Consider the following 13,660-nt stretch of genomic DNA (forward strand, 5'->3'; position numbering starts at 1 on the left):
TTTTCATCGATGATTCCAAGGAAAATCTGGTCTCTGATCATAGAGTCAGATAATATGGAGAAATTACATGTTTGAGCTTTGAGTTTTAAATCTGTTATGAAGCAATCAATAGATTCCCCATATTTTTGCATCCTTTCCTTAAAGATAAATCCTTCATATGTTTCATTAATTTGAGTCTTGCAGTGCAGATAAAATTTCTCTATGACAACATTATATTTAGTTTTATCTTTGTCTGTTGCGAATTGAAATTATACAGTTATACAGTTCTATGGGGCTTGTGGACCAGCCATTGTTAGGAATAATTCCGATTATCTCTCGCATTGTCAAAATCAGATGCAGACAGATTTAGCTGAAACTGTTGTTTGAAAACTTTCCAGTTAACATCTAGTTTATCAGATACCCTGAGCTGTCATAGAGATTGAACTTTCTCCATGATTTTGGGATTCTTCGTTGTTTTGCAGTAACAGGTCTGTAAGCAGTCTATTCTTCAACGTCGGAGTCGCATGCTAGTTTTTGTTAACTAGATTCTAATCTATCTAAATAACTTCAGCAGTATCCTGGTATCATGTTATATTTGCCTTTGCCACTAGGATAGCCAGATATGTAGTCTTGACAAAGAATATGCAAATACGAAGATTGAATAAAAATTAATTTATTTTACACTACAAACTAAAATGAAGTTCACACACTCTACTGAGTTACAGATAAAAATTAATGATACTGAATCTGTACTACAGTAATCAATATTCTATATAACTATTAAACTATACTATAACTTGACCTTGTGCTATATGTCTCTATTCAACTTTCACTCTGCTCTCTTCATGTTCTCTTCATCTTCTCCCAGAATTCCTAGAGATGCTGTCTTATGTACAGTGAATTAGTAACATCCTCTAGTGTTTGATTTACACACAGATTTAAATATTAACCCTTTACTATATTGACAATATACATATTATTACACTGACTTGTGCCTTGTAGATTGTGGACTGGCTTTGGGGGTCAGGAAGTGAGTTACTCGCCATAGGAATCCTAGCCTTTGACCTGCCCTGGTAGCTACATGGCTAGTCCAGTTCAGTTTCTGATCAATGATAACCCCCAGGATGTTGACTGTGGGGGATTCAGCGATGGTAATGCCATTGAATGTCAAGGGGTGGTGGTTAGATCACCTCTTGTTTGAGATGGTCATTGCCTGACGCTTGTGTGCCGCGAATGTAACTTGCCACTTGTCAGCCAAGCCTGGATGTTGTCCAGGTCTTGCTGCATTTGGACATGGACTGCTTCATTATCTGAGAAGTCGCGAATAGTGAACATTGTGCAGTCATCTGCGAACAACCCCACCTCTGACCTTATGATAGAAGAAAGTCATTGCTGAAGCAGTTGAAGATGGTTGGGGCTAGGACATTACCATTTGTATGATGGGGTGGAGCATCAGGTATCGCTACATGCGGATGACTTACTTTCCTGTATTACAGACCCAACTCTCTCCATTGACAGCAAAATTAAGGCGCTTAATAACTTTGGTTCCTTCTCTGGTTATAAATTGACTCTGGGCAACAGTGAATGTTTTCCGGTTAACTCCCATTTAGGCTCATTACTTTTCTGCCTTTCTAATACAATTTCACACTATTTGTGGGTCTGTGTGGCCCGCAGTTAGGCCTCACTTCATAGGTTGAATTACTCATGCCTGGTCAATAATGTTAAAGTGGATCTACAGAGGTGGAACAACCTCTCTCTGTCTCCGGCAGGTAGGATTCAAACAATTAAATGAACGTATTTCCCAGGTTTTTAATTCTCTTTCAATGTGTCCCCATTTTTTGCTCAAATCTCTTTTTTATTAAGGTTAACAAATTGATACCTGCTTTTATTTGGGTGGGTAAGAATCCCCGAATCTACAGTGCTCTGCTCCAAAGGGACAGGTGGACAAGAGGCTTGGCTCTCCCAAATGTATCGTTTTACTACTGGGCTGCTAACATCCAAAAAGTGCTGTTGTGGATCAGTGACCCCGATTCTATTTGGGGACAAATGGAGGCTCGCTCCAGCACGACTTCGACTCTCCTTGCCATAATTACTGCACCATTACCCTTTTATCCCACGAGATTCTCCTCAAACCCCCGGGGGGGGGGGGGGGGGGGGGTCTCCTCTCTGAGGAATTGGAAACAGTTTCAACAACATTTAAAGCTCCTCTCCCTGTCTTCATTAGCCCCTATTTGTAAAAATCACCTTTTCTTAACTTGTGTTTTTGACCATAATTTAAATGGCTCCTGAGGCAGCATCTTCCAAACCCACGGCCATCTAGAAGGACAAGGGCAGCAGATACATTGGAACACCACCACTTGGAGATTCCCCTCCAAGTCACTCACCATCCCAATTTGGAAATATATCACGGCTTCTTCACTGTTTCTGGGTCAAAATTCAGGAACGCCCTTCCTAACAGCACTATCGGTGTACCTACATCACCTGGAAGGCAGCTCACCGCCATCATCTCAAGGGCAATTAGGGATGGGCAACAAATGTTAGCCTAACCAGCAAAACCAACATCCCATTAAAAAATGGATTTAAAGGGCAGCACGGTGGCCTAGTGGTTAGCACAGCTGCCTCACGGCGCTGAGGTCCCAGGTTCGATCCTGGCTCTGGGTCACTGTCCGTGTGGAGTTTGCACATTCTCCCCGTGTCTGCGTGGGTTTCGCCCCCACAACCCAAAAATGTGCAGGTTAGGTGGATTGGACATGCTAAATTGCCCCCTTAATTGGAACAAATAATAATTGGGTAATCTAAATTTATAAAAAAAAAGAAAAAAAAAAAAAATGGATTAAAAAAAATCTTGGAAAGCGAATGGAATTAAGCATTTTGGGGATCTAATTGTAAGGGGGAGGTTTGCCAGTTTTAGAGAGCTAGCTAACAAATTTCAGCTACCCAATTCTAGCCGCTTTCATTATTTTCAGTTTCGCAACTTCTCTCGTACGGTTTTCCCTTCCTTTCCTTTGGCTGCTCTGTCCTCCTTGCTGAAGAGGATTATATCCTTGGCTAAGCCTGGCAAGGTGTCTATTTTGGATCTGTATAGCCATATTCTCTCGTCGGATCCCTCCCCACTAAACTGGGTAAGGGCGAGATGGGAAAGTGAGCGTGGTCCTCGTGCCCATTTGAGCCTAATTCAGTTTAAAGTGTTACACAGGACACATTTGACCCAGGCAAGGAAGTTATTTTTGCCAAGCGTTGAGGCTGTTAGCTTGCCCCAGCTAACCGTATGCATATGTTTTGATCCTGCCCCAAACTCCCCAGCTTCTGGCGATCCTTTTTAGCAGCATGTCAGAGACAATCCGGGTGGATTTAAACCCATGTCAGCTGGTAGCCATATTTAGGGTCTCAGAGTCACTGATGTTTCACTCTGTGATAGGGTGGACGTTGTTGCCTTTGCCGCATTGGTAGCCCGGAGGTAAATATTGCTTAGTTGGAGGTCTCCCATTCCGCCCATTTCCTCTGCCTGGTTGGGTGACTGTCAGGGGGGTCAGTGGGGAGGTTCTATCTGAGATGGCAACCATTTATTCAATTTTTTACACCGTCAGTGGTTAGGGAGTTCAGTTACAGTGTTGAACAAACAACAAAGAATAATACAGCACAGGAAAAGGTGACAAAAATGATTGACAAGGGAAAGGCTGTGGATGTTGTCTACATGGACTTTAATAAAGCATTTGATAAGTTTCCTCATGGCAGGCTGGTGCAAAAGATTAAATCACATGGAGTGAGGGGTGAACTAGCTGCATGGATTCAGAATTGGCTTGGCCATAGAAGACAGAGGGTAGCAGTGGAAGGGTATTTTTCCGAATGGCCCTCCAAGCCTGCGTCGATCATGAGTCCCATCTAGTCCCATCTGTATCCTTCTATACCCTGTCTGTTCATGTGCCTATCCAGATAAGTCTTAAAGGTCGCTAACGTATCTGCCTCAACCACTTTACTTGGCAGTGCATTCCAGGCCACCACCATCGTCTATGAAAAAAACTTCCCCCGCACATCTCCACTGAACCTATCCCCTCTCACCTTGAACTTATGCCCCCTTGTAATTAAATTTAAAAAAAAAAAAAATGAATTTAGAGTACCCAATTATATACTTTTTTCCAATTAAGGGGCAATTTAGCATGGCCAATCCACCTAACCTGCACATATTTGGGTTGTGGGGGTGAATCCCACGAAGACATGGGGAGAATGTGCAAATTCCACACGGACAGTGACCAGGGCCAAGATTTGAACCCAGGTCATCAGCGCCGCAGTCCCAGTGCTAACCACTGCGCCACATGCCGCCTCCTCCTTGTAATTTTAAATTCCACCCTGGATAAAAGCCTCCAACTGTTCACCCTATCTATACCCCTAATAATTTTATAAACTTCTATCAGGTCGCCCCTCAGTCTCCATCTCTCTAGGGAGAACAATCACAGTTTAGTCAATCTCTCCACATAGCTAATACCCTCCATACCAGGCAACATCCTGGTAAACCTTCTCTCCAAAGCCTCCACATCCTTCTGGCATTCCAAATGTGGCCTAACTAATGTTCTAAATAACTGTAACATAATTTTCAAGCTTTTATACTTCCCCCGCACGTATGAAGGCAAGCATGCCATGTGCTTTCTTTACCACTATTTCCACCCGTGCTGCCACTTTTAAGGATCTGTGGACCTGCACGCCAAGATCTCTCTGTGTGTCTCTATGCTCCTGATGGTTCTGCCATTTATTTTATAGCTCCCACCTGAATTGGATCTACCAAAATGCATCACCTCACATTTGTCAGGGTTAAATTCCATCCGCCATTTCTCTGCCCAATTTTGCAGTCCATCTATATCCTGTTATATACTCTGACAATCTTTATCACTATCCGCAACTCCTGCAATCTTAGTATCATCTGCAAACTTGGTGATCAGACCCCCTACGTTTTCTTCCAAGTCATTTATATATATATTACAAAGAGCAGAGGTCCCAGTACTGATCCCTGCGGAACACCACTAACAGTCCTCCATTCGTAAAACTACCCTTCCACTGCTACCCTCTGTCTTCTTGGCCAAGCCAATTCTGAATCATCCAGCTAGTTCACCCCTGACCCGATGTGATTTAATCTTTTGCACCAGTCTGCCATGAGAGAATTTATCAAATGCTTCACTAAAGTCCATGTAGACAACATCCACAGCCCTTTCCTTGTCAATCATTTTTGTCACCTCCTCAAAAAATTCAATTAGTGAGACATGACCTCCCTCGTACAAAACCATGCTGTCTGTTGCTAATAAGACCATTAACTTCCAAATGTGCATAGATCCTATCTCTGAGAACCTTTTCCAACAATTTCACTATCACTGACAACAAGCTCACTGGCCTATAATTACCTGGATTATCCTTGCTACCTTCTTAAATAATGGTACAACATTGGCTATCCTCCAATCCTCTGAGATCTCACCTGTGGCCAACGAGGACACTAAAATTTCTGATAGAGGCTGCCGATTTCATCTCGCCTCCCTCAGTAATCTGGGATAGATGCTAACTGGCCCTGGGGATTTGTCTACCTTAATGCTTTTTAACACACCTAACACTTCCTCCCTCGTAATAACTACTCGTTCTAAAGTGTTTACACATCCCTCTGAGATACCACCAATCAACGTGTCCCTCTCCTTTGTGAATGCCGAAGTTTAATTTTGTGTCGTTGTTGTAGATTTGTTTGTAATTTTTGATTTTGTACTCTTGCGTTTTCATTGGTTGATTGTTAGTTTGTTATGTTATGTAAAACTTCAACAAACATTCTTTTTTAAAAATTGGACCTTTAGAAAATAATGATATGATTGGAAAAGTCAACATGGGTTTAATGAAAGAGAAAGTTAGTTTGACAAACCTGATGGAGTTTTTTTGAGGACTGTTCCACATCACCTTTTGACTGTGCCACCACCTTCGGTGCCTGTGCCGCATCAGCCAGTGACTGCGCCATCTCCCTCAACAACATGGCGACCCAACGCAAGTTGCTGGCCAAGCCATCTCTGGACCCGAAAAGGGCCATAGAGATGTCTCTTGTGTGAAAATGCAGAGGAGGGAGTCCAGGAGCTCCAGGGCTCGCTGGAGTTGGAGGTATTATCTGAATGGTGGCAGTTTAGGAAAAGGGAAAGGGCAACGAGACCTGGGTGTCATAGTGGACTAGACGCTGAAGGTTGACATGCAAGTACAGCAGGTGGTGAGGAAAGCTAATGGCATGCGGGCCTTCATAGTGAGAGGATTTGAATGTAGTAGGGATGGCTTGCTGCAGTTATACAGGGCCTTGGTGAGGCCACACTGTGAGTATTGTGTGCAGTTATGGTCTCCTAGTTTGAGGAAGGATATTCTTGCTATTGATGGTGTCCAGCGAAGGTTCACCAGGCTAATTCCCAGGATGGTAGAACTGACAAATGAAGAAAGACTGGATCGATTGGGTTTGTACTCACTGGAGTTAGAAGAATGAGCGAAATTTCATAGAAACATATAAAATCCTGATGGGACTGGACAGGCTAGATGCGGGAAGAATGTTCCCAATGTTGGGGACGTCCAGAACTAGGGGGTCACAGCCTAAGAATAAGGGGTAAGCCATTCAGGACTGAAATGAGGAAGAAGTTCTTTTCTCAGAGTTGTGAACTTGTGGAATTCTCTACCACAGAAAGGTATTAGGGCCAGTTTGTTGGATATATTCAAGAGGGAGCTGGACGCGGCCTTTGCGGCTAAAGGGATCAAGCGGTATGGAGAGAAAGCGGAAGTGGAATACTGAATTTGCATGATCAGCCATGATCATATTGAATGGTGGTTCAGGCTCGAAGGGCCAAATGGCCTACTCCTGCACCTATTTTCTATGTTAGATTCTTCAGGTTAGGAGTAAAGTGTCTGGGATCCAGCCACAGACCGAGCAACATTGGGGCCAGACCCGTTGGCCAAGGGCCTCTTATGGGATGTCTCCCCTAAACCCCAGGAGGAGGACTCACAGTGGGGCTGCACCTGTGATCAGAGGAACCGTGAAGACCAGGATTGCCAGATCCACCGACAAGCGCATTGCCCTGGTCGGGGATACGCCCACCCAGAGCCAAGGCGCAGATGACAAGTTAAACGTGTGCGCAAAAATTTGGTAGATGGAACATAACGTAGGAAAATGTGAAGCTATGCATTTTAGTAGGAAAAATAAAGGATCTGAATATTATTTAAGTGGAGAATGACTACAGAAAACTGCAGCACAGAAGGATTTGGGATCCTCGTGCATAGATCAAAAAAAGCTAGCATGCAAGTTCAGCAGGTAAAGGGAAAGTAAATGGAATGTTGGCTTTTATCTTAAAGGGAATGAAGTATAAAAATTGGGAGTCTTGCTAAAATTATACAGGACACCAGTTAGACCACACCTGGAATACTGTGAAGTTTTGGTCCCCGTATCTAAGGAAAGATATACTGGCATTGAGGCTGTCCAAGGAAGGTTTGCTCGGTTGATCCCGAGTATGGTGAGATTTTCTCAAGAGGAGAGGTTGAGTAGGTTGGGCCTGTGCTCATTGGAGTTCAGAAGAATGAAAGGCGACCTTATTGAGATGTAGGATTCTCAGGTGGCTTGACAGGGTAGAGGCAGAGAGGTTGTTTCCCCTAGCGGGGAACCATACCACCAATTTTTGTGTTATCTGCGAACTTACTGATCCTCGCTCTTACTTTCACATTTACATCATTAATGTACCGATCCCTGCAGTACACCATTGGATACAGGCTTCCAGTCACAACAACAATCTTTGACTATCACCCTTTGCCTCTGAGCCAATTTTGGGTCCAATTTGCCTAGGATCCCATGGGCTCTGACCTTCTTGATCAGTCTCCCATACAGGGCCTTGTCAAAAGCCTTACTGAAGTCCAAAGTAGACTACATCAAATGCACTACTGTCATCTACACACCTAGTAATTTCCCCGAAAAATTCATTCAACTTTGTGACACATGATCTTCTCCTGACAAAGCCCTGCTGGCTATCCTTGATTTCATAGAATTTACAGTGCAGAAGAAGGCCATTCGGCCCATCGAGTCTGCACCGGCTCCTGGAAAGAGCACCCGACCCAAGGTTAACACCTCCACCCTATCCCCATAACCCAGTAACCCCACCCAACTCTAAGGGCAATTTTGGACACTAAGGGCAATTTATCATGTCCAATCCACCTAACTTGCACATCTTTGGACTGTGGGAGGAAACCGGAGCACCCGGAGGAAACCCACGCACACACGGGGAGGATGTGCAGACTCCGCACAGACAGTGACCCAAGCCGGAATCGAACCTGGGACCCTGGAGCTGTGAAGCGATTGTGCTATCCACAATGGTACCATGCTGCCCCTTAATCCTTTGGTAAGGATTAATCCTTACCTCCCCAAGTGGAGATGAATTCTGTCCTTCAGAGGTTTTTCCAATTATTTCCCTGCCATTTATGTTACACTTACTGTCTTCAACATCTCACATGTGGCCAGAGAGGATTTGAAAATTAGCATCAGAGCCCCTGCAATCTCCTCCCTTGTCCCACACAGCAGCCTGGGATACATCTCGCTTGGGCCTGGGGATTAATCCACTTTTAAACCTGGTAAAACCGCTGATACCTCCTCCCTCCCAATGCTAGTTTTTAAAACTTATATCACAGACCCCTCCCTGATTTCTATACCTACATATGCGTTCTAGACAGTAAAAATAGATGCAAATCAATTATTTAAATCCTAATCTGTCTCTTCTGGCTCCGCAGATTGCCACTTTGGTCCCTACTCTTTCCCTGGTTAGCCTTTTGCCCTCAATATACTTCTAAAACACCATGCAATTTTCCTGCATTTTGTCCACCAGTGTTTCTTCATGCCTCCTCTTCGCTCTCCAAATTTTTTTTTTTATAAAGTATCCCCTGAACGTTCTATATTCTTCGAGGCCTTTCACTGTTTTGAGCCTCCTGTATCTGCCATACGTTTCCCTTTTTCCCCTTATCTAATCCTGTATATCCCTTGACATCCAGGGTTTCTGAATTTGTTGGTCCCATCCTTTGACTTTATATAAGCATGTTGACCCTGTACTCTATTTCCTTTTTGAATGACTCACACTGCCCTGATGTGGATTTTCCTGCAATTAGCTGCTGCCAGCTCACTTTGGCCAGATCCTGACTTATCCTATTAAAATCTGCCTTCTCCCAATTCAGAACTTTTATTTCCAGTCCATTTTTGTTCTTTTCAATAAATCTTCCTGAGTTATGGTCACCATTACCAAAATGCTCCCCCACTGACACTTCTCCCACCTGCCTGGCTTCATTTCCTAAAATTAGGACCAGTGTTGTCCCTCTCTCTTATAGGTCTTTCTACATGCTGGTTCACAAAGCTCTCCTGGAAGCGCTTTAAGAATTCTGCCCCCTTTTAAGTCTTTCACACTTTTAGACTATTGTCCTACTTAATATTGGGGAAGTTGATAACCCCTACTATTATTATCCTATTGTGTCTACACTTCTGAGGTTTGCATACATATATGGAACATGGGAATTAGGAGCAATTCAACCCTTTTGAGTCTGCCTCACCATTCAATCAGATCATGGCTGATCGCTCTCTGGTCACAAATCCACCTCCTTACCTGTTCCCCATTAACCCATTTTAAATCAGAAACATACATCTCCTTCTTGAAACCATTTAATGACTCACACTCCACCCCACTATGGGGCAGGGAGTTCTACAACTTCACCACCTCTGAGTAATTCCTCCTCATCAGTTCTAAATCTACCCTCTCACGACCTATGTTTGTGACTATAATCTTCTATCTCTCCTTGTTTGAGGGTCCATTGTACACTCCCAAAGTGATTGCCCCCCCCCCTTTAAAAAAAAAACCATTCTACTCATATGGCTTCAATTTGTTTTTAAATTTAGAACATAGAACGATACAGTGCAGTACAGGCCCTTCGGCCCACGATGTTGCACCGACATGGGAAGTCAAAAACTAACGGCCATCTAACCTACACTATGCCATTATCATCCATATACTTATCCAATAAACTTTTAAATGCCCTCAATGTTGGCGAGTTCACTACTGTTGCAGGTAGGGCATTCCACGGCCTCACCACTCTTTGCGTAAAAAACCTACCTCTGACCTCTGTCCTATATCTATTACCCCTCAATTTAAGGCTATGTCCCCTCGTGCTAGCCACCTCCATCCGCGGGAGAAGGCTCTCACTGTCCACCCTATCTAACCCTCTGATCATTTTGTATGCCTCTATTAAGTCACCTCTTAACCTTCTCTCTAACGAAAACAACCTCAAGTCCATCAGCCTTTCCTCATAAGATTTTCCCTCCATACCAGGCAACATCCTGGTAAATCTCCTCTGCACCTGTTCCAAAGCTTCCACGTCCTTCCTATAATGAGGCGACCAGAACTGTACGCAATACTCCAAATGCGGCCGTACCAGAGTTTTGTACCCAATGCATTTTTTTTCCCAATTAAGGGAATTAGTGTGGCCAATCCACCTACCCTGCACATCTTTTGGGTTGTGGGGGTGAAACCCACGCAAGCACGGGGAGAATGTGCAAACGCCACACGGACAGTGACCCAGAGCCGTGATCGAACCTGGGACCTCGGCGGCATGAGGCAGCAATGCTAACCACTGCGCCATCATGCTGCCCTCATATGGCCTCAATTGAGGAGCTTAAACTATTGTCCTTTGTCACGGCAGTTGTTGTCTCCTTGATCAATAATGCAATATCACCTCCTCTTTTACTCTCCCCCATCTCGTCTGAAGATTCACTATTGAACTGCCAGTCCTGCCTTCCCTTAACCATGTCTGTGATAGCAATATCATACCCCCATGTGCTAATCAACACCCTCAATTCATCTGCTTTTTCTGTAAGACTCCTTGCATTAAAATAAATACCATCCAGTTGTGCCATATATCCTTGTGTCTGAACATGCCTATCTTTGCAATGCCTTCCAGACTTACTTGGTTTTTCTTCTATATTTGGCTGTGCATCAACCCCCTACTCTACCTCCACTCTGTATCCCGCCCTACTACCAAATTAGTTTAAACCCTTCCCAAACTGCTCCAGTAAACCTCCCTGCAAGGGTGTTGGTCTTGAATTTGAAACTTTGCCTGCTTTGAGAAAAATGTTATTGACTCCTCTCTCCAACATCTTGTGGATCGTAACAGCAGTAACCCCCAGAACGTTGATGCAATTTAAAGGGAAATGGTTGGATTCTCTCCAGTTGGAGCTGGCCATTGCCCGGCACTTGAGTGGTGCGAATGTAACTTGCCATTTATAAGCCCAAGCCAGAAAGTTATCCAGATCTTGCTGCACTTGGACATGAACTGCATCAATATCTGGGTCGTTGTGAATGTTGGTGAACATTGTGCAGTCATCAGCGAACATCTCAATTTTTGATCTTATGATGGAAGAAAGGTCATTGATGAAGTGGCTGAAGATGGTTGGGCCTAGGACACTACCCTGAGGAACTCCTGTAGTGATGTCCTGGAGCTGAGATGACTGACCTCCAACAACCACCTTCCTTTGTGCTAAGTCTGACTCCAACCAGCGGAGAGTTTTCCTCTATTCCTCCAGTTTTGCTAGGGCTCCTTGATGCCACACTTGGTCAAATGTTGCCTTGGTGTCAAAGGCAGTCATTCACCTCAGGAGTTCAGATCTTTTGTCCATGTTTGAACCAAGGCTGTAATGAGGTCAGGAGATGAGTGGACCTGGCGGAACCAAACTGAGCGTCAGTGAGCAGGTTACTGCCAAGTATGCGACGCTTAACAATTTTCCACATTGCTGGGTAGATGCCAGTGTTGAAGCTGTAGTGGAAAAGCTAGTTCTGGAGCATGGGTCTTTAGTACTGCTGCTAGAATGCTGTCAGGGTCCATAATCCAGTGCGTGTTCAGCCATTTCTTGATATCAGGTGGATTGAATCAAATTGACTAAAGACAGCCATGCTGGGGACCTCTGGAGGAGTCAGAGATGGATCATTCATCTGGCACTTCTAGCTGAAGATTGTTCCAAATTCTTCATCTGCCTTCTCAGGGAGCTATTTAATTGTCCACTTGCATTCATGAGCAAATGTGGCAGGAGTGCAGAGCCTAGATCTGATACTTGCTGCTTTTTCTGCTTGCAATGCAAATGTTGCAGTTTAACTACGTTGACACCTCTTTTAGTCTAATGCTGCTCCTGGTATGCTTACTGGCACAATTCATTGAACCAGGATTGCTCCTCTGGTTTGATGGTAATGGTAAAATGGGTGATATGCCAGGCCTTGAGGATACATATGGTAGAGTACAATTCTGCTCCTGATGGCCCACAGCATCTCAAGGAAGCCCGTTCTTGAGTTGCTAAATCTGTTTGAAATTGATCTATCCCATTTAGCATGGTGGCAGTGCCACCCAACAATGTGAAGGGACTTTGTCTCTACAAGGACGACATATTGGTCACTCCTACCAATACTGCCATGGACAGATGCATCTGTGATAGGCAGTTTGGTGATAATGAGACCCCCAGCAACTGCCACAGTCCCAGTCTAGCAGCTGTCTTTTAGGACCCGGCCAGCTTGGTCAGTGGTGGTGCTACCGAGCCATTCTTGGTGATGGACATTGAAGTCCCCCACCCAGAGTACATCCTCCATCCTTGCCACCCTCAGTACTTCCCCTAAGTGGTGATCAACATGGAGGAGTACTGATTCATCAGCTGAGGGGGGAACGGTACGTGTTAATTAGCAAGTTTCCTTGCCCAAGTTTGACCTGATACCATGAAATGTAACGGTGCCTAGAGCCGATGCCAAGAACTCCCAGGATAACTCCCTGCCAACTGTATAGCACTGTGCTGCCATGTCTACTGGGTCTGTCCTGCCGGTGAGACAGGACATACTCAGGGATGGTTGTGTCTGAAACACTGTCCATAACATAAGATTCTCTGAGAATGACTATGGCTGTTGCATGCCTAATCTGTGGGACATCCCTCCCAATTTTATCACAGGGCCCCTGTTATTAGTAAGGAGGATTTTGCAGGCTTCGATGTTGTCATTTTTGGTGCCTAGGTTGATGCCAGGTGGTCCTTTGGGTTTCATTGATTTTTGAAAACTGTGTAGCAGTTTGATGCAGAGTGACTTACCAGGCCATTTCAGAGGGTAGTAAAGAGTCAACCACATTGATATGAGTCTGGAGTCACATGTCGACCAGACCAGGTAAGGATGGCAGATTTCCTTCCCTAAAGGATATTCGTGAACAAGTTGGGTTTTCACAACAATTGGCAATGATCCCATGGTGACTATTGCCAAGGCCAGTTTCTAATTCCAGACTCATTAACTGAATTTAAATTCTAACAGTTGCCATGACTCCAGAGTATAAGTCTGGGCTTCTGCATTACAGGTGACATTACCACTATACCACCGCCTCTAGCACACTGCTGTTAGCAGAGGATTAGCCCCAGGGAAAAATAGGAGCTGAAATTCTTTGTCAGGAGGAAAGAGTTTTGAAGACGTTTTGAAGGAATGTGCTTTGTTTGACTCTTGTGCAGTAGAAATTATGATGTAGTATCATAGAACAGTGCAGAAGGAGGCCACCCGGTCCAATGAGTCCGCACTGGCTCCCGGAAAGAGCACCCCACCCAAGCCCACACCCCCTACCCAGTAACCCCACCCAACTCAACCTTTTTGGCAATTTA

This window comes from Scyliorhinus canicula, chromosome 1 (genome assembly GCF_902713615.1).
Source record: "Scyliorhinus canicula chromosome 1, sScyCan1.1, whole genome shotgun sequence".
NCBI lineage: Eukaryota > Metazoa > Chordata > Chondrichthyes > Carcharhiniformes > Scyliorhinidae > Scyliorhinus > Scyliorhinus canicula.